A 22,834-nucleotide genomic window follows, 5' to 3' on the forward strand; every position below is an offset into this window, starting at 1 on the left:
CCAAGGTGTCTTCTGGAGGCTCTAGAAAAGAACTATTTCCTGGGCACCTGGGTGGCTCAGTCTGTTAAGCCTCTGACTTTGGCTCAGGTCATGATCTTGCGGTTCATGGGTTCCAGCCCCGCATTGGCTCTGTGCTGGGCTCTGTGTGGACAGCTCAGGGCCTGGAGCCTGTTTCGGCTTCTGTGTCTCCCTCTCTCTCTCCCCTTCCCCCATTCACACTCTGTCTCCCTCTCTCTCTCAAAAATAAATAAACTTAAAAAAAAAGAGAGAGAGAATTATTCCCTTGCTATTTCTAGGTTCTAGTGACTGCTTGCATTCCTTGGCTATGACCTTACCCTCCAGCTTCAAAGCCAAGCGCACAGAATCATCTAATCTCTGTCTCTAACTTTGCTTCCATTATTGCATTACCTTCTCTGATTCTAATTCCACAGCCTCCCTCTTATGGGTATCCTTGTGAGTGCATTGAGCCCATCTGGATAGTCCAGGATAATTTTCTCCTCTCAAGATCTTTTACCTAACCACATTTGCAAAGTCCCTTTTGCATGTATGGTAACACATTCACAGGTTTTAAAGAGTAGGGATGGAAATCTTTAGGGGACATTATTCAGTCTACCGCAGCATGCATAGTATTTCTGAAATACCGAGATAGGTGAAGCAGTGGGGCTTTTATCAATCAAACATGATTATATTTAAAACGCAGAAGCTCAAAATGAATACAATTGATATTTAAAAACTATTCTCAAAGATTTATCAAAAAACTCCAAATGGGAGGGTGATATTTTGTAACTTGACCATCATGGGGCCTATAACTTTTCCATTTCTTTCTGAGAGAAACTCCTCATTTGATTTGTGGGAGTGATCCCTCAGCTTCAGAGCTGTCATAGACAACTCACAGAAAGACAATCAATTCTTTAGAAGGTCTACAGCTTATAAATTAACCTTACAGAAGTTCTTTGCCCACCTTTAGATAGTCTAGGATAATATTATTCTTCATCTTTAGAATTTGCATGGACAAGTATAGAGCAAAATAGGCAGCTTATAATGACAAGTGAAATTGAAATGGAGATAAGGTTGCCAGAAAAAAAAAATGTCATGTAGTCAATTAAATCTGAATGTCAGATAAATAATATATCATTTCCCAGTATTGTATGTCCTGAATATCGCATGGAATGTTCTTATACTAAAAACTGTGTGTTGCTTGTCTGACATTCAAATTTAATTATGTACCCTATAATTTTATCTGCTAAATTGTCAGTCTTGCAGAGAGATTATAATGTGTCCTAAGTGGCCACGAACTAGCTGAACTTATAAGGAGATTGACAATTTTGAAGGAACAAAAGCTGTGAGATAGATAAAGTTTGAAGGTAAGCAGGGGTCCTTAATTTGTCCATGTCAAACAAACAGGAAGATTGATTGCAAAATACGGAAAGACTAGAGTTCTTACAAATCTTTCAGAAAAGACAAACACTGCAGTAACACTGGACAAATGACACAATTGGGAAATTCACAGAAATAGCCCATAACCATGTGAAAAACATGTTCAGTTGCCTTGGTAATTGAAGAAATGTCAGCACGATGAGATTTTTTAAACAAAGTTTTGTAAGCAAAGATAAGAAACATTGGCAGTGCTCAAAATCATCAAGAATGTGGTGACATTGGGACTTCCATACACTTTTTGTGAAAGTGTAAATTGATTTAATAATTTTTGGAGGAGTGTGTGGTGACATATACCTAAACATGTGCATGGGTCATTAAAATATGGGATGGTAATGTCAGGAAATCTCTGTTCATGTTCCTTAGGGTGTTGATTGAAGGGTTTAGGCCCTTGAGTCACGTTCTTTTATAGGATGGTGTCTCACCAGCCATTGAGAAGATGAAATAAAAGATCTGTCTCAATGTGGAATCTCTGCAGAGAAAAGGGGTTTCTTCCCATATGGCTCAAGTCCATCCTTTTATTTCAGTTTTTAACTTTTATTTTTTCTAAGTTCCCGATATCTACCTCCAACCTATTCTCCCTAGAATCACTTTTGCATAATCCTTCTCAAGGTGCAGATCTGATCCTGAAACAGTCACCTCTTTCCCCTCCCCTACACTCGCTCTTGCTTAGAAACATCCACTGGCTTCCTTGCTTTTAGGATGAAGACCGGAGATGAAAGAGCAAATCCTTGACATGACTTACTGACTACCACCTCAGCCTTCTTGTACTACATTTGTCACACAGCCCATGTGCAGGGACTTGACCCTGCGCCATTCCTGGAGCTCACCATGCTGTCTTCCTGGCAGGCCTTCTGCCCGGACCTTCTATTTGACTGGTAACTATTACTCATTGATCACACTCTAGCTCTGCCTGGCTTACTCAGGATATCCTTTTCTGAGCTCTATGACTAGAAAAAATCCCCAATTACATGAGCATTTGTGGCCCTGTGGTGCACTTCCCCTTCTTAGCTCTAACCATGTTGTAAAGTTATGCCTTGTGTGGTTATTTGATTCATGTCTCACCCACTAAAGACTAACAGAACGAGTACAAGGATCATGTCTAGTTTTCTCTCCATTATGGCAAGTTATCTCAAAAAAAAAAAAAAAAAAAAAACCCAAACAAACCTGCTGAATGAGTGAAGAAAACTTTGGTCTGTTTTCTACACCTAGTAATCAGTTGGGGAAGCAATCCAAGTAAGCAGGAAGGAGTTTTCATCTCAACTGACCAGAGAACGGAGATTCAAAGTACCAGGCTAATAATCCGAACCCTCATCTGTCACCGTTTTATTTTATTAACCCTAATCTGTCACTGTTTTAATGATTACAGGGGTCTTTCTAGCCATTTTTACCCTGCTTCCATAGGACGGTTAAAGCTACCCTTTTTCAGATGAATGAATTGCATCAAATAAAGGAGAAGACAACGTAGACCACTAGGCCAGGTTGAAACTGATTTGGGAAAGACTTTCATAATCTGTGTTAACTCTGGGCTGAAAGAGTTTACAGATTCAGCACAAAACCAGCTACATTAACCATACCTGGATTTGACTTGAATTAGGAACTGGTGCAACAAAGTCTAAAGTTTGATAAAACCAATGGGGAAAAAAAAATTTAAAGGAAACCATGCCTTTATAAACATCATTCTTAGCTTTCTTGCTCTTCCTTATAACTCTCTCTGAATGTAAGAGTGCAATTGCTGTTGTATATGCCTCTCACTCTATTCCAAAGGCAAGCAATGACTAATTCACCAAGGTTGAGTCAATTCCAGATATTTGAGTTTGAGGTCCTCACGTTCTATTCTATAGATCAAATAATTTGAGATAAATAAATAAAAATAAAGAAAAAGTAGATCTAGGAAAATATCTAATGTTGTACTTTTCTGAGCATAACAACTAAGTACTGAATCTGGGCAAGAGTTGGGAATTCTCACCATTTATTCAATATACTGAATATGCTTTGCTGTTTGGTGTCTACGGTCAGAGTATTGCTTCTAGACAGGCTAATCTGTACTCCTAGAATGACATCCTGTGGTTGGACATATCAATAGCAGAAGACTCACTTGTCATTCTTTTCTTTTTCTTTTTGAAAAATTGGCCATTATGAAATGCAGTGGATGCACACAACTAACAGACCAAATAACTTTACTGCTTGAAATAGACTGAGTAGTGTTAGCAAGAACAAAGAAAATATTTCAGTATTTATATAACTTAATTGTTGTACATCACTACATGTAGCAACAATTCCCTGACCAAGTAGGCAGAAATATTTCTGTTAAAAATAAGTCATAACAGGGGCACCTGGGTGGCTCAGTCGGTTGAGCATCCGACTTCCGCTCAGGTCATGATCTCAGGGTTCATGAGTTCGAGCCCCGTGTTGGGCTCTGTGCTGACAGCTCGGAGCCTGGAGCCTGCTTCGGATTCTGTGTCTCCCTCTCTCTCTGCTCCTAACCCACTCATACTCTATCTCTTTCTCTCTCTTTCAAAAATAAGTAAACATTAAAAAAAAAAGTTAAAAAAAAAAAGTCGTACCATTTCGTTGTGTTTACAACGCAAGTGCACGTTCATCTCTGACATTTCACTGGAGACCCAAGACAGCTTTAGGTCACCTCGGGTAGTTGTGCTAGTATCTCTATTTCGCAATCATAGAAACTGAAGGTCAGTAAAGGTTAAAAAAAATTTTTAAGTCATCTGGCTAGTAAAATGCTAGTAATAAGCTCTGCATCGAGGTCTTTTGTATTTAAAATATATTACTTTTCTCAGGGATCCCTGGTGTAATGAAATCAACTAGTCATTACAAATTCCAGCTTTGAAAATTTGATCATCTGCAGTATCTTTTCGGTTTAAAATAGAGCAAAACATTCTGCTGCCAGAGTGGGATATCGGATTACCAGCATTTTCTCCCTCTCCTATCTGTCTATATAAATCTTCATGGTCTTTAAGGCTGGTCAACACCTACCCCCCACCCCGCCCCCACCATGCTTTCATTCATTGTAAACTCTTATGAACCTCTGATATTCTGAACATTTATTGAATTACTCTCTTGAAGCTTATTTGTCACTGAGTCATTGTGATGTCAAGCAATATCATGTTTATCTTGAACACACTTAAATATTTCCTGTCATTTAACTTTCCACCTGTTCATCTTCCAAGTGAATACCTTGAGAATGAGACCACATTTTTTCTTGCTGTTCCTTGTCTGTACAGGACTCAAAACAATACTTTGATCCTAAATTATCTAGAAAGGAGAGCTGAAATAATTATAACCTAGCTGCTTACATATGCTGTCATCTTTAATATTTATATGTTTAAGATACAACTTGCCTTTTGGTTCTGAATACATAATTTCCTTACACCTGAAATGTACGTTTATTTATAGTTCAATATGATTTCAATTTCAGTAGGGTAAAATTTTTGTTTGTTTCCAGCCTAATATGAATATATTCAATATATTTTACCCACAGTTTATGTATGTTATAGAAAGAACATGTATGGGATTTAAAGCATTTTAATGTATTAAACGAGAAAGAGAAAAAAATACCCTCTGTTAGAAATCATTCCTTACTGTCCCATGCTTTCCATCACTGCATTCTTTTAAATTTGGCTGTAAGAACACCCGTATTTACTTTCAGTTCTCATGGCTCCTGAGTGCTTACCTCGGGTCAGTGTGAATGAGCCTCTTAAAGAAGTAAGTCTATGTAATTTCTACTGCCCTGCTGTGCTAGAATTTGCTACTGCCTGGGAGTGGTGTGGAGGCTGAGGGGGGATGGAAGTGACAGGGGGAGGAACAGAGGAGATCTAAGGGGTGAGGGAGTGATATGCCTCTCAAACTTCAAACTGCAAGCAATCTCTGTCTTCTTAATTATCTTGAGTTCCTTATGCACACAAAGCTAGAACTTCACCCTTTCTCCTCTAAAGCAAACATTTTTAATCCAATCACGGGGTTATATTATCCAGATGTTTGAGACCTTGAGAAGTTATTCATGTATTTGCTTTAAAATTAAACATATTTCTCTCAAATCGCACTTTGAACACAGACTGAGTGCCCGTCTAAAGGGCTCCCATAACCAGACAAGCTTCATACTTGGTTAAATGTTTAATTTTTACAACTGATATGCCTTGTCCACAGTACTGATAAGGCTTTTGGGAAAAAAAAAAATGATAGAACTACCATCACCACCAACAACAAAAAAAATCATTGTAAAGAAAGAAGGTAACAAGATAAGTAAGGTATGTAGCTGCCCAATTAGCTATTATATTCTCACTGGACATTCGCTCCCCCATTATAGTTTACAAAGTGAAGAATGTAGTAGCGTGGTCCCTACTGAAACTGGAAAAATAGATTCAGCCACATTAAATGATTCAAACTTCAGGGTGTCAGCCTGCATGTCAAGCTCTTCAGTGACAGCTAAATTTTACAGAAAATAACCTAACATCCGAGGTAGTCTCACAATCAGCTTTGAAAAGGTTTCCAAATAAAAATCCTAGCAACAGAAAGCGTGACCTCCAGAAGTCTTAAGTTTGAAACCGAAGGCTGCCAAGAGATGAGCAAACCTATGAGGCTAGGTATACGTACATGACTAATTCTTGCCAACTGGAGTAGCCAGAAAAGATAGCACTGTTAGGCCGAAGAGAGGATTTTAAACTTGATCCTGGAAGCTGCTGACAACCACTGGAGTTCCCTTTGGTTTGGAACACCACTGGGGAATGACTAAAGTTTAAATTGCCAAACACCCTCGGCTCATGCTTATATACTAATTATATAAACCCCAACTGTGGCCCAATTGCTGCAGTGGTGAAAGCCACGCAAAATAAGGTAAAATGAGGTATGAAATATGTTTCCTAACCATGGGGAAAATAATCTTGTCAACTACAAGATTTAATTCACTGTAGCCTCATCATCTGTAATACATGATGACATCCTGGCTCAGCGGCCAGCTACTGATATTAATTATTCGGACTTGATTGGGGTTAACTGCTTTTGCTTAAGGTTTGAGAATTCTCTAATTTCAGCTGTCTCCATGATTCAGGGCTCTAACTACTTATTAGAAATGACGGGATGTGCTAAATATGACTCTAGAGAAACTCAAGGTGTTTTATTAAAGAGAATTATCCTTTCCAGTATATCGACAAATGGAATGCCCTTAATTTTTTTTTTAATATATGAAATTTATTGTCAAATTGGTTTCCATACAACACCCAGTGCTCATCCCAAAAGGTGCCCTCCTCAATACCCATCACCCACCCTCCCCTCCCTCCCACCCCCCATCAACCCTCAGTTTGTTCTCAGTTTTTTTTTTTTTAATTTTTTTTTCAACGTTTTTTATTTATTTTTGGGACAGAGAGAGACAGAGCATGAACGGGGGAGGGGCAGAGAGAGAGGGAGACACAGAATCTGAAGCGGGCTCCAGGCTCTGAGCCATCAGCCCAGAGCCCGACGCGGGGCTCGAACTCACGGACCGCGAGATCGTGACCTGGCTGAAGTCGGACGCTTAACCGACTGCGCCACCCAGGTGCCCCTGTTCTCAGTTTTTAACAGTCTCTTATGCTTTGGCTCTCTCCCACTCTAACCTCTTTTTTTTTTTTCCCTTCCCCTCCCCCATGGGTTTCTGTTAAGTTTCTCAGGATCCACATAAGAGTGAAACCATATGGTATCTGTCTTTCTCTGTATGGCTTATTTCACTTAGCATCACACTCTCCAGTTCCATCCACGTTGCTACAAAAGGCCATATTTCATTCTTTCTCATTGCCACGTAGTATTCCATTGTGTATATAAACCACAATTTCTTTATCCATTCATCAGTTGATGGACATTTAGGCTCTTTCCATAATTTGGCTATTGTTGAGAGTGCTGCTATAAACATTGGGGTACAAGTGCCCCTATGCATCAGTACTCCTGTATCCCTTGGGTAAATTCCTAGCAGTGCTATTGCTGGGTCATAGGGTAGGTCTATTTTTAATTTTCTGAGGAACCTCCACACTGCTTTCCAGAGCGGCTGCACCAATTTGGGAATGCCCCTAAATTTATATTTGAAGGACTTCTTCTCATTTGGTTCCAACCCATATCTGTGCTAATGTAAAGGCAATAGATTTCCGGTATTTTTGAAACTATATTATCAGCTACGAATGTAATGTAATGGCTCCCCCTGCGTTTTGATGGGTAGCCCAGATAAGATGGCATTATTATTATTTTGAAAAACACCCTATCACAAGGTTTTGTGGTTTTTTTTTAATTTTCATTTATTTTCAATTTATTTTTTAATGTTTGTTTATTTTTGAGAGAGACAGAGACAGAATGCGAGTAGGTTAGGGGCAGAGAGAGACGGAGACACAGAATCCGAAGCAGGCTCCAGGCTCTGAGCTGACAGCACAGAGCCCGATGCGCGGCTTGACGCGGGGCTCGAACTCACGAGCTGTGAGATCATGACCTGAGCCGAAGTTACACACTCAACCGACTGAGCCACCCAGGCGCCCCCTATCACAAGGTTTTAATACAGCTCTTTAATGTCTGAAATACCATATTTAATAAATGTCTCAAAAATTCGTAAGTTCAGTACAAATCACTAAAATTATTTTTTTCACCATTACAACACGTAATAAAATTTATTTCTAGAAACAAATGGATATGATTAATTGAGTTGAGCTGAGTTCAGAGAATAGCAAACAAATAAATACAAGTAAAAGTAAAAAGCTACTTACTGAAAATTATCTCATTACATAAAAAAGACAGTCTATTTTTAAAGTGTTTGGTTGCTCATTGAGTGTAAACTTATATATGTATCGAATCGTATATTAAAACTCACAGGTGTTTTGATTTTGTTTTTTTTTTTACCGTTTATTTATTTTTGAGAGAGAGAGAACAGGTGTTTTGATTTTGTGACAGACTAATCTTATGTACAGTATTATGAAGAGACACTGAAGAGCGAATTAAGTTCAACTACACTTTTCCGTTTAAAATCAAAACTTCAACACAAATCATAAATTTGTTCATTTCCACAGTCCACAGATTTGTCTTCTGAAAATTTTTCAGAAATCTCAAAATGATAATAAACAATATTTGGCTTCAATATAATCAAGCACATAAAACAACCCCAAGGCCATGAAGATAGACCACTCACATTATCATAAACAGGAAGTATTTCTTTCCGTCACAAAAATATTTTTGTTTCCCAAAGTTGACTAACATATTTTCTTCCCTTGAAAATACCATGGCTTCATTTAAAAACATTTGACAGAAACACTTATTTTCCTAAGATGCTGAATCCCTTTAATTGATTTATATTCCTGATCTCTATTGTTAAGTGAGCATGCTTTGTGACGTATCTGGTATATGGATGGACTAAAGATGACCCTTTATGTAGTGTTCTATATTGTTTGCTTCTTCACAGCAGGCTGGGAGCCATTGGCTCAAAGTTCCTTAGCATCAAACTCAAAATTTTACACATCCAGTTGGTTTACATATGGCCCAAATACAGAGATTTTAAGTCATTTAGAGCCTGTCTGTTCCACCTCAAGAAACTATATCAAACATTTGCTAGCCATTGGGAAGGTAAACCTGAGCTATAAAAGACCCCATTGCCTTTGGAGCTCTCTGACCCACAGTTGCCCCATCTTGTACAGCAGTGACTTGATAATTATACGCGTTATAAAATGTTCACCACGATAAGTGCAGTTACCATCTGTCGTCATATAAAGTTATTACATTATTATTGACTATATTCCCTTTACTGTCCCCTTCATCCTTGTGTCTTATTTATTTTATAATAGGAACTTTATACCTCTTACTCCTCTTTACCTATTTCACCTGTTACCCCCCACCACCTCCCCTCTAGCAAGCACCATTTTGTACTCTGTGAGTCTGTTTTTGCTTTTGCTTGCTTATTTGTTTGTTCATTTCTTTTTTTTAGATACTAAATATAAGTGAAATCATATGGTATTTATCTTTCTCTGTATGACTTATTTCACTTAGCATAATGCCAGGTAGGTGTATCTATTTGGTTGTGAATGGCAAAATTCCATTTTTTATGGCTGATTAATAGTCTATTATATATCAGAATATATTACATATAGGTATATGTTATATATATATGTATATGTGTATATATATATGTATATGTATATATGTAATGCATACACATACCACATCTTTTTTATCCATTCATCTATCAATGAACACTTAGGTAGTTTCCATATCTTGGCTATTGTAAATAATGCTGCAATAAAATAGGGGTGAAAAAATGTTTAATTAGCATTGTTATTTTCTTCAGGGAAATACTCAGAAATGGAATTGTTGGGTCATATGGCATTTCTATTTTTAATTATTTGAGGAATTTTCATACTATTTTCCATAGTGATTTCACCAACTTATATTCCTACCAACAGTGCACAAGTTTCCTTTCTGCCACATCCCCGCTAACACTTGTCATTTCTTGTCTTTTTGATTCTAGCCATTCTGGTTTGATTCTAGCCATTCCCTGATGGTTAGTGATGTTGAGCATCTTTTGACATGTCTGTTGTTCATCTGTATGTCTTATTTGGAACAATGTCTATTCAAGTTCTCTGCCCAGATTATTAGCTGATTATTATCTGAATCAGATTATTTGGAGTTTTTGGTGCTGAGTTTGAGTTTTTTATATATTTTGCTTATTAGCCTTTTATTGGATTTATCATTTGCAAACGTTTTTTGCCCAATAAGTAGGTTGCCTTTTCATTTTGTTAATGGTTTTCTTCACTGTGCAAAGTTTTTCGGTTTGATGTAGTCCCAGTAGTTGATCTTGCTTTTGTTTTCTTTACCTACTGAGACATATCTTGAAAAATATTGCCCAGTCTTTCCAACATCATTTCTTGAAAAGGCTGTCTTTTCCCCCATTGTATATTCTTGCCTTTTTCTTTCCCTTCTGAGTAGTAACCTTCAGAAGGTCTCATGCTATGAGGGACATCTCCCATAAGCAAACCTGTCCAAGTATGGCCCAAATAGAGCTTGTTGTATCCTAGTGCCACATTATGGTTATATATTTTTCCTTCATTGGATGAGGAACCTCTTGAACTCACTAAATACTTTCAGACAAACAAAAAAATCAACAACTAAAATGCTGAACATAAATTGAAATTCTGAGGCCCTATATGATCAGTTTGATTATTTATATTTAAACATTTTTCTGTTTGTCCTTCTGGTATGATCTGGAAAAGATAAATGGTCAGATAGACCCCAGTGATCTGAAAGAATACAGACATAGCTTATGTTATTTCAGTTTTCCTTATTGCACTTCACAGATGCTGCATTTTCTACAAATGGAAGGTTTGTGGCAACCGCTGTGGAGCAAGTCTAGCACCGCCATTTTTCTAACAGCATTTACTCACCTTTTATCTCCGTGTCACATTTTGGTAATTCTATATTTGAAACTTTTTCATTATTAGAATATTTGTTATGGTGATCTGTGATCAGTGAGAGTTGGTGCCACTAATGCAATTGTTTGGTGGCACCATGAAAGCACCCACATGAGATGGCAAAGTGTTCTGACTGCTCAGCTGACTGGCTGTTTCACCATCTCTCTCTTTGTCCTTAGGCCTCACTGTTCCCTGAGATACAACAATGTTTAAATTAGGCAAATTAACAACCCTACACTGTCTTTTCAGTGTTTGAGTGAAAGGAAGAGCCACAGGTCTCTCACTTCTAATCAAAAGCTAAAAATGATTAAGCTAAGTGCGGAAGGCATGAAAGCCAAGATAGGCCATAGGGCAGGCCTCTCATATCAAATAGCCAAGCTGTGAATGCAAAGGAGAAGTTCTTAAAGGAAATGAAAAGTGCTACGGCACTGAACTCACAAATGAGAAGAAAAACAAAACAGCCTTATTGCTGATATGGAGAAAGTTTGAGTGGTTTGAATAGAAGATTAAACCAGCCACAACATTCCCTTAAGCAAAATCCTAATCCAGAGCATGGCCCTAATTCTCTCCATTTCTATGAAGGCTGAGATAAGAAGCTGCAGAAGAAAAGTTTGAAGCTAGGAAAGGTTGGTTCATGAGGTTTAAGGAAAGAAGCCGTCTCCATCACATCAAAGTTCAAGATGAAGCAGCAAATGCTGATGGAGAAGCTGCAGCAAGTTCTCCAGAAGGTCCAGCTGAGATAATTCATGAAGGTGGCTACACCAACCAACAGATTTCCAGTGTAGATGAAACAGCCTTCTACAGGAAGAAGATTATTATCTAGGACTTTCATAGCTAGAGAGGCGACGTCAATGCTTGGGTCCCAAACTTCAAAGGACCAGCTGATTTTATTGTTACAGGCTAATACAGCTGGTAACTTTAAGTTGCAGCCAATGCACATTGGCCATTCTGAAAAATGCTAGGGCCTTTATGAATCTACTCTACCTGCACTGAATCAATGGAACAACCTTTATTTACAATAGGATTTACTGAATTTTAAGCCCACTGTTGCAATCTACTGCTCAGGAGAGAAGATTCCATTCAAAATATGACTGATCATTGGCACTGGTCACCCAAGAGCTGTGGTGAAGATGTACAATGAAATTAATGTGTCTTCATGCCTGCTAACACAACATCCATCCTGTGGTCCAGTGGATCAAGGCGTAATTTTGAGTTTCAGGTATTATTATTTAAGAAATACATTTTGTAATGCTCTACATGCCACAGGTAGTGATCCCTTCGATTAACAAATAAATTGACAAAATTAATTGAAAAGCTTCTGGAAAGGATTCACCATGAGATGCCATTAAAAACATCTGTGACTCACGGGAAGAGGTAAAATATCAACATTAGCAGAAGTTTGCAAGAAGTTGATTCCCAAACTCACGGATGACTTTGAAGGGTTCAGGGCTTCAGTATAGGAAGCAACTGCAGCTGCAGTGGAAATAAGAAGAAACTAGAAGTGGAGCCTGAACATGTGACTGAATTGCTGCCATCTCATGATAAAACTTAAACAGATGAGGAGTTGCTTCTCATGAATGAGTAAAGAAAGTGGTTTCTTGGGAATGAATATGCTCCTGGTGATTGTTGAAATGATAACAAAGGATTTAGAATGTTACATAAACTTGGGGCGCCTGGGTGGCTCAGTCGGCTAAGCGTCCGACTTCAGCTCAGGTCACGATCTCGCGGTCCGTGAGTTCGAGCCCCGCGTCAGGCTCTGGGCTGATGGCTCGGAGCCTGGAGCCTGCTTCCGATTCTGTGTCTCCCTCTCTCTCTGCTCCTTCCCCGTTCATGCTCTGTCTCTCTCTGTCCCAAAAATAAAATAAACGTTAACAAAAAAAAAATTTAAATAGAATGTTACATAAACTTAGTTGATAAAGCATGGGCAGCTTTTGAGAGGACCGACTTCAATTTTGAAGGAAGTTCTACTGTGGGTTAAATGCTATCAAACATCATTACATGCTACAGAGAAATTGTTCATGAAAGAAAGAGTCAATGGATATGGCAAAATTCATTTTTGTCTTATTTTAAGAAATTGCTGCAGGGGTGCCTGGGTGGCTCAGTCGGTTAAGCGTCCGACTCCTGATTTCAGCTCAGGTCATGATCTTATGGTTCCTGAGATCAAACACTACATTGGGTTCTGTGCTTATGGTGCGGAGCCCACTTGGGATTCTCTCTCTCACTCTCTCCCTGCTCCTTCCTCACTCAATATCTCTTTCTGAAAATAAATAAATAAACTTAAAAAAAATAAATTGCTACAGTCACCTCAGCCTTTAGTAACTACCACCTATCAACATTGAGGCAAGACCCTCCACAAGCAAAAAGATTACAATTTGCTGAAAGCTGAGATGACGGTTAACATTTTTTAGCCATAATTTTTAGACAGAAAGTGGTTTTTTAGACATAATGCTATTACACACTTAATAGACTGCAGTATAGTGTAAACATACTTTCATATGCACTGCGAAACTAAAAATCTCAAGTGACCCTCTTTATTGTGACATTCATTTTATTGTGGTGATCTGGAAATGAACCCACAATATCTCTGAAGGCATGCCTGTATACTAATACATATCTTTTTCCTCCATGGGCCCTGCTTTTTTTTTCCCTAACCAACTTTCCCCCCACAGTTTTGAAGAAAAAGGCAAACATTTATTTTTCTCCATATAATTCTTCCCCATTGACTTTCAATAATATTGCATGAAATATTATGTACTTGAATGACAGGCTGAAGTAAAACATTCATGTGCATTGTTTTGCATTTTTTACTATAGCTAAAGCATTTCAGGGACGCCTGGTTGGCTCAGTCAGTTAAGGTCCACCTTCAGCTCAGGTCCTGATCTCACGGTTTGTGGGTTCGAGCCCCACATAGGTTTCTGTGCTGACAGCTCAGAGCCTGGAGCCTGCTTCAGATTCTGCGTCTCCCTCTCTATTTGCCCCTCCCCTGTTTGCATTCTGTCTCTTTCTGTCCAAAATAAATAAGTATTCAATTTAAAGCATTTCATATAGAATTTCACTTTTTGTTCCAGAACACAATTTTAGAACATTTTTTTTTTTACGGTGATAAAAGCATATAACATAAAACTGACTGTCTTAGGGGTTCCTAGGTGGCTCAGTTAGTTAAGCATCCAATTCTTGCTTTCAGCTCAAGTCATGATCTCATGGTTTGGCATTGTGAGATTGAGCCCTGTGTCAGGCTCTGAGCTGACAGTACAGAGCCTGTTGGGAGTCTCTCTCTCCCTCTCTCTCTGTGTCTCTCTTTCTCTCTCTCAAAATAAATAAATAAACACTTAAAAAAACTAACCATCTTAACCATTTTTTAAGATAACAGTACAATAGTGTTAACTCTATGCGTGTTGATGGGCAGGCTATCTCTGGACATTTTTAATCTTTCAAAACAGAAACTGTACATTCACCAAACAAAATCTCCATTTTTTCCTCCTCCCCTGACCCTGGCAACCACCATTTTACTTTCTGTTTCTAATAGTTTGACTACCTTCGATACCTTACATAAGTGGAAGCATGCGGTATTTGTCTTTGTGACTGACTTATTTCACTTAGCATCATATCCTCAATTCATCAATGTTGCAGCGCATGACAGAAATTCTTTCTTTTTTTAAAGGATGAATAATATTCCACTATATACATGTATGTAATATATAATATATATACATATAAAATAATATGTATGTATATACATATAAAAATATATATATATACATATATAAAATAACATGTATGTATATATCCTTGGGGCTCCTTGGTGGCTCAGTTGGTTAAGCGTCTGACTCGGCTCAGGTCTCAATCTCCCGGTTCATGGGATGGGGCCCCACATCAGGCTATGTGCTGACAGCTCAGAGCCTGGAGCCTGCTTCAGATTCTGTGTCTCCCTCTCTCTCTGCCCCTCCCCTCTCTCAGGCACTCTCTCTCTCCATCTTTCTAAAAATAAATAAACACTAAAACATTTAAAAATAAGTTTCCTTTACTGTGCAGAAGCATTTTAGTTTGATGGAGTCCCATTTACCTATTTTTGCTTTCATTGCTTGTGCATTTGGTATCATATTCAAGAAAGTATTGACAAATCTAATGTAGTGAAGATTTTCTCCTACGTCTTCTAGGAGTTTTGTAATTTGAGGTCTTAATGTTTAGGTCTTTAATCCATTTTGACTTATTTTTTTGTGTGTATAGTGTAATGTAAAGGTCCAGCTTCAATGCTTTTACATGTGGATATCCAGTTTTCCCAGCACCATTTATTGAAGGCTGTCCTTTTCTCCATTATGTAGCCTTGGCACACTTGTGAAAGGTCAGTTGACCAGATGTCTAAGGGTTTATTTCTGGGCTTTCTATTCTGTTTCATTGGTCTATATGCTTGACTTTCTGCCAGTAGCATATTGTTTTTATTACTGTGGCTTTATAATATGTTTTAAAATCAGGGAGCATGAGGCCTCCAACTTTTTCTTTCACAAGAAGATCATAAGTCTTTTATGATCCCATGTGAATTTTGGAATATTTCTTCTGTTTGTTCAAAAAATGCTGTAGGGATTTTGAGAAGGCTTGCATTGTATCAATAGCTTGCTTTGAGTAGTATGGGCACTTTTAACACTAAGTATTCCTGTCCATGAACACAGGATGCTTTTTCCTTTATTTGTATCTTCAATATCTTTCAGCAATGTTTTATAGTATTCAGTGCACAAGCGTTTCACCTTCTTGGTTAAGTTTATTCTTAAGTATTCTATCCTTTTTGATGCTATTGTAAATGAGAATGTTTTCTTAATTTCCTTTTCAGGTTGTTCATTGTTAATGTGCAGAAACACAATTTATCTTTGGGTGTCAATTTTTGTATTCTATAACTCTGATGAACTTGCTTTTTAGACCTAAGTTTTTTGTGGAATCTTCAGGGTTTTCTACATATAAAATTATGTTATCTGTCGAGATAACTTTACTTCTTTCTAATTTGGATGTTTTCTATTTCGTTTCTTGTCTAATTGCTCAAGCTAGGACTTCCAGTGCAAGCTCAGAACTTTTTTTTTTTAACAAGTTTAGAACTTTTAAGAGCAGATAATGTTCTTTTTTTATAGAGTGATGATACCACTCTTACCTGCTAGTGGGTGTGAGCTTTGAGTTACTTTTCCACTTTAAGGGATTCATAGTCACTGATCAGTGACAAACTAACCAAGTCCCTTTGAGACTAATGATAATAATATTATTAATTCACTGTTTTTATTTTATAGATTGACACTTCTTATGTAATTTCATTTTTCTCAGTGACCTGACTTTTCAAAATTGGGGTATTACTGTTTGTGTTTCTGTAACTGACGAAAACTAATTGTACCAAAGCAATTAATAAGACTTCTGCTACTGTTAAACATGGACAATAAAATGTAAAATAGAAATATTACTTATCGTATGCAATTATAAGAACAAAAAGCTATGAAATTCACTGTAATTTTTTCTTGAGAATTTTTTATAAGCAAAGTCCTTGAATATCCCACAGCCCTCATGTTCAATATGCAACTATCATATACTAATTAATCTCAGAATAACTTTGTTTGAGTGATAGAGTGACCTTGTTAGACAGGCCAGCAAAGAGAAATATAGCTTTTGTTACTGGAATTTTTTTTTTTTTTTTTTTTACTTTTTCATCGTAGTTCATCAGATTTGACTTGACGTGAAATGAAATTCCTTGCAGGTTTGGATTTTTTTCTCTCTCCTCCATATACACCTGTCCATTTAAGATGATTTAAAAATTGCTGATGTGCAGTAATTTATTTGACATTGGCCAGAGAAACATTTTTCTGGGTAAGTCCCCTGAGGCAAGGGAAATAAAAGCAAAATAAACAACTGGGACCAAAACAAAATAAAAAGCTTTTGCGAAGCAAAAGAAATCACCAATAAAACAAAAAGACAACCTACTGATTGGAAGAAGATATTTGCAAATGATACATCCAATAAAGTCTTAATATTCAAAATATATACAGAACTTATACAACTCGATACAAAAACCTTAAATAATCTGACTAAAAAATGGACAGAGGACCTGAATAGACATTTTTCCAAAGAAGACACACAGATGGTCAATAGACACATGAAAAGATGTTCAACACCATTAATCATCAGGGAAATTCAAATTAAAACCACAATGAGATATCACTCTACACCTATCAGAATGGCTAATATAGGGGCGCCTGGGTGGCTCAGTTGGTTAACCATCCGACTTCGGCTCAGGTCACAATCTCACTGTCCGTGAGTTTGAGCCCCGCGTCGGGCTCTGTGCTGACTGCTCAGAGCCTGGAGCCTGTTTCAGATTCTGTGTCTCCCTCTCTCTCTGACCCTCCCCCGTTCATGCTCTGTCTCTCTCTGTCTCAAAAATAAGTAAATATTAAAAAAAAAAATTTTTTTTTTAAAGAATGGCTAAAATAAAAAAAAAAAGAAAAACAAAAAAACCCAAGACATAACAATGTTATTCTGTAGAGAAAGAATGTAGAGAAAAAGGAAGCCTTGTATTCTCTTGGTGGGAATGCAAATCGGTGTAGTCATTGTGGAAAACAGTATGGAGATTCCTCAAAAAAATTAAAAATAGGGGCTTCTGGGTGGCTCAGTTGGTTAAGTGTCCAACTTTGGCTCAGGTCATGATCTCATCGTTCATGAGATTGGGACCCATATCAGGTTCTGTGCTGACAGCTCAGAGCCTGGAGCCTGTTTCGGATTCTGTGTCTCCCTCTCTCTCTGCCCCTCCCCTGCTCATTCACTGTCTCTCTCAGTCTCTCAAAAATAAATAAACATTAATTTTTTTTAATTAAAAAATTAATTCCATATGATTCAGTAATTCCACTATTGGATATTTGCACAAAGAAAATGAAAGCACTATTTCTAAAAGATAAATGCACTCCTATGCTTACTGAAGCATTATTGCAATAGTCACTATATGGAAGCAACCAAAGTGTACATTACCTACTTAGATGAATGGAAGAGAAGAAGTGGTATACAATGGAATATTACTCAGCCATAAAAAAGAATGAAATTTTGCCATTTGTAACAGCATGGGTGGGGTAGATGGTATAAAATAAGTGAAATAAATCAGACAGAGGCATAAAAATACCATATATCTTACTAATATGTGGAATTTAAGAAACAAACCAAATAAAAAAGGAGACAAACAACCACAAAAATAGACTCTTAAATACAGACAACAAATTGGTGGTGGTCAGAGGGGAGGTAAGTGGGATGAAATAGATAAGGGGGATTAAAATATAAAACTTCCAGTTATAAAATCAGGCATAAAGATGAAAAGCAGAGCATAGAGAATATAGTCAATAAGATTATAATGATGTTGTTTTGTGACAAATGGTGACTACCTTTATCGTGATGAGCACTGAGTAATATATAGTTAATTGAATCATTATGTTGTACACCTGAAACTAATATAGCATTGCATATTAATTATACTTCACTTAAAAAATAAATAAGAATGAAAATGCCTAATTTGTACATAATACCATATGAGCTAAATTAGCTCATCCCTTTCCAAGTAAATCTCTTTTTAGTAAATATATTGAAATGTCTCATTTTCAATCATTTTTGCAGTTACTGCTGCTATTGATTTATTTTTTTCAAACTGAATTGGTTGAAGATTTCTTGGATGGAGAAAATTGTGCTGAGTACTGAGATAAAAAAAATGTGAATGCAAAGACCTCATAACCAAATCTGGTAACAGAACATCAACCTTGAGTTAAATACATTGTCAAAACACATATAATAAGAGGCTTGATGTCTTAATTTTCTCTCTGTCTTTCAGTTCACAGATCCTCTTTCCGCTCTATGAAATGCTCTTTGCCATCATTCATCATTATATTTACTACAACTCATCCTTTGAATTTCTGCTCAGATGAAATTTCCATTAGGCAGCTTTTATCCCTCTTTCCAAAGTAAAGGGAGAGTACTCCTACAGCGACTTGTTGTTACATATCATAGCACTACTCAAATTAGTTTTATTGTGTGTTTGTCTTACCACTAGACTAAATTTTTTTAATGTGGTTCATAACGTTTCTTTGTGTATCCTCAACCTAGCCCGACCATAGATAGTGCTTAAGGATGGTTAAGTGCATCCGTGGAACAAGAAGCCTGACAGCGTTATGGGAACACACAAAAACAGTTAATTATTCTGTTGGAGGAGGCATGGAGATTAGTCAGGACAGCTTCCTGGTAGTGATGACATTTGAGCCAGACCTTTTAGAGAAGGAAGTAGAAGGAAAAGGGTATGTCTGGAAACAAATAACTTTTGGATCAGTTACACGGATTAGAAATTACAGAGTTCTAGAAATCTGTCTACACTGTTTTAAATAACGGCGTTCTTTTACTCTGTCTTCTCTTTAAAATCTTTCTTGTACTCTTTGGATGTATTTACATACTGTGTTTTTATAATCCACTATATAATTTGACTCAAAGTTCTTCTCTGTTTTCTCTTCTACTCACTGTATGATTTTCAGTGAAAGGGAATTTGTAATACGCTGGACAAAATAATTTACTGCCATTTAAAATAACCTAGAAAATGGTTCCTAGCTAGAGATAGATACTAGGAGAATTTCACCGCGGAACTCTTGGCATCGTCAGTTACTGAGCCTGAATGCTGGTGTCCTCTCCATGTTCCTCCACACTGGGCTGTCATTGGCATAGATTTTTAACTTGCTACTTCAAAGAAAAACTATTTAGATTTAGATTGTACAGTGCTCTAGAAGCTCACGTATATATGGCATTCTTACCATCAAGAGCTAAAACTGTAACTCCCCCCACCTCCCACCCACCACCCTCCTTAAGTGCAATAGGTGTCATTCCAGGAGAAAAGGTCTCATAACAGATCTGTGCGTGGGAATTTAATCAGATATGTCTGCAAAGTGGAAGGAGATTTGATGTCCTCAATATAATTACAGTGGTGATGGGCTCCAAGCACTATCCTTGCCACATTAATCCAGAATTTTTCCTAGTAGATTTTTGAATGGAAACGTGATCGTAAATGGGGCTGCTGTGATTTGCATGTATGCCTATTGGACAGGAGATATGAGGGAGTGGGGAGGAGGGTGAGTGAAAGGATAACTAAGTCAGAAAAATATTGAAATATACAAATGTCAGGAAATTTTGGTTCCTCAGTGCCAAAGGGAGGGGCTGCCACTGACCTCATGAGACTTGAGCCCTTTCATTCTCTGTATTCTTTTCCTTCTTTTATTTTACTAGACTACACTGTGACTTTTAATTTATTCATATCTTATGAGGATTTAATGGGTTTATCATTGAACTTAATATAATAATCCATCTGACATATTATTGGTATATTTAATATTGGCCAGGATGAGAACAGGGAAAAATATTTTCATCTGGAATTTTCAGATACATTAAAAAAAAACTTAATGCTAAGGTAAATTGGCTTATAGCTTTTACATATTGAACAGGTTAATTTCCTCTTGCCATAATTTTTGCTACTGTGTATCACTTGGAAATTACTTGAGGGTTCTGCTTAATAGCTTTTTTTTCTTATAATTTCACTGGGGAGTACTTTTATTTGGTGGCAGTATGTTAACAGGATTACCTTACAGATTGTGTGAGATAATCAATGTGAAAAGAACTTTACAAATTGTAACTTTCAGGAAGATGGCACCAAAAACGAAGAAGGAAGTCTCTGCCCCTCCCAAAGCCGAAGTCAAAGCAAAGGCTTTGAAGGCCAAAAAAGCAGTGCTGAAAGGCATTCACAGTCATAAAACAAAAAAAAGATCTACATTCTGATGGCCCAAGACACTGCGTCTCCTAAGGTAGCCCAAATATCCTCAAAAGAGCACCCCCAGGAGAAACAAGCTTGACCCCTATGCCATCATAGTGAAACAATTTTTTATCCTTTTATATCACAAGCTTGGCATGTCTTATTAGCATCTTCCTACACATAGCTAAGAGAAGAAAGAGACTGTGATAAGAATGTATTTGAATGTAGAGGCGCCTGGGTGGCTCTGTCGGTTAAGCATCCGACTTCAGCTCAGGTCATGATCACTCAGTTCATGAGTTTGAGCCCCAGATCGGGCTCTGCTGACAGCTCGGAGCCTGGAGCCTGCTTTGGGTTCTGTGTCTCCCTCTCTCTCTGCCCCTCCCCTGATTGTGCTCTGTCTCTCTCTCTCTCAAAAATAAATAAAAATTAAAAAAAAAGAATGTATTTGAATGTGTTTGTGTCTGATATTATCTTATTGTACATAAAGAAATTAAGATATTTATTACACCTTATATATAATTTATTCAGTGGAAGTCAGTGAAAAGTCTTCTGAGAAAACAAGGTGCCGTTAAAATGCCAGGATAGGAGCAGTGGTGTGATAGCGCCTTAGACTGGTGTAAGACCATGGCTTTGAGTCCTGAGTCTACTATTTATTAGCTTCATGACCTTGAGTATATGAGCTACGTCATCATTTGATTTGCATGTGTTTGGAATAGAACAGTGCAAGCTTACTTCTTCACATTGATATAAGGATATGAGGATGCTTTTGGTACTTTTTTTTTTTTTTTTTTTACATTTTTGTGTGTTCTGCCTTGTTTTCTTTAGAAAATCTTGTTTTGCTGTGTGATTCCCACCTATCTGATAGGAAGATTTACTGAGGACTCCAGAGGCAATCTGCACATGAAATATCAGTAAGGGTTATTATTTTCATGGTAGGTATCTCAGAGTGTTGGAGAAAGTGCCTTAAAAATGGCACTATTATTACTTTAATCCACTGAACTCCCCTTATATAGTCCTTATCTCCTTACACAACAGTATGGTAAAAGCTGTTTCAGAAAGTTGTTTATTTCACCACGAGATCTTGTCAAATATTTCTACATGTAAAAGGCTTTCTGTTATTTTCTTTTTTAATTTTTTATTTATCTAAGTAATCTCTTCACCCTACATGGGGGTTGAACTCACAACCCTGAGATCAAGAGTCACACGCTCCCCCGACTACTGAGTCAGCCATGAAGAAAATAGAAGACAACACACTCGTGTTTATTATGGTTGCTAAGGCCAACAGGCGCCAAATTAAACAGATTGTGAAGAAGCTCTATGACATTGATGTGGCCAAGGTCAACACTCTGAGGACGCCTGATGGAGAAAAGAAGGCGTATGTTCATCTGGTTCCTGACTATGATGCTTTAGATGTTGCCAATAAAATTGGGATCATCTAAACGGAGTCCCGCTGGCTAAATCTAAATATAAATTTTTTCACCATTAAAAAAAAAAAAGATTATAATGTTGGGGCACTTCAGTGGCTCAGTTGGTTAAATGACCCATTCTTGATTTCTGCTCAGGTCATGATCTCATGGTTTGTTAGATTGAGCCCTGCGTGGAGCTCTGCACTGACAGCATGGAGACTGCTTGGGATTCTCTCTCTCCCTCTCTCTTGAAAATGATTAATCAATTTTGTTTTCCTTTTGTTTTCAGTCTCACCAAAAATCTCAGCTAACGAAGAAAAAGATATGCTGTAAAATAATATTTAGTTGGACTTTTGATTGGAGTTGTATGTATACCTTGGTTTGAGGAGAATTGATGCATTTGAAAAATCAATTTATCTTCAGGAACAAGATATGTGATTTTAATTATTCGTGTCTCATTTTATATTCTACAATAAACTTCAAGAGAGTGTTTGTTACATGCTGAATCTTTTTCCCCTGAAATTCACATGTTGAATCTTCAACCCCCAATGTGATGATATTTGGATATAGGACCTTTAAGGAGAAAATTAAGGTTAAATGAGGTCAGAAATGTGGGGCCCTAATCTAATAGAATTGGTATGCTTATAAGAAGAGGAAGTATTCTCTTTGTTCTTTTTCTCTCTCTTTGCATAGATGAGACATGGAAAGACCATATGAAGAAATAGTAGGTGAACCACCTAGAAGCCAGGAAGAGAGTTCTTACCAGAAACGGATTCAGCTGGAAC

The 22,834-nt window shown here is 37.4% G+C and overlaps 1 pseudogene; it reads left to right on the top strand.

Annotated features, from left to right (window-relative positions):
* The first annotated feature begins 20,537 nt into the window (after window positions 1–20,537).
* On the top strand, window positions 20,538–22,082 carry LOC122216952 (annotated as a pseudogene).
* The last annotated feature ends 752 nt before the right edge of the window (window positions 22,083–22,834 follow it).

Source organism: Panthera leo, chromosome B1 (genome assembly GCF_018350215.1).
Source record: "Panthera leo isolate Ple1 chromosome B1, P.leo_Ple1_pat1.1, whole genome shotgun sequence".
Taxonomy (NCBI): Eukaryota; Metazoa; Chordata; class Mammalia; order Carnivora; family Felidae; genus Panthera; species Panthera leo.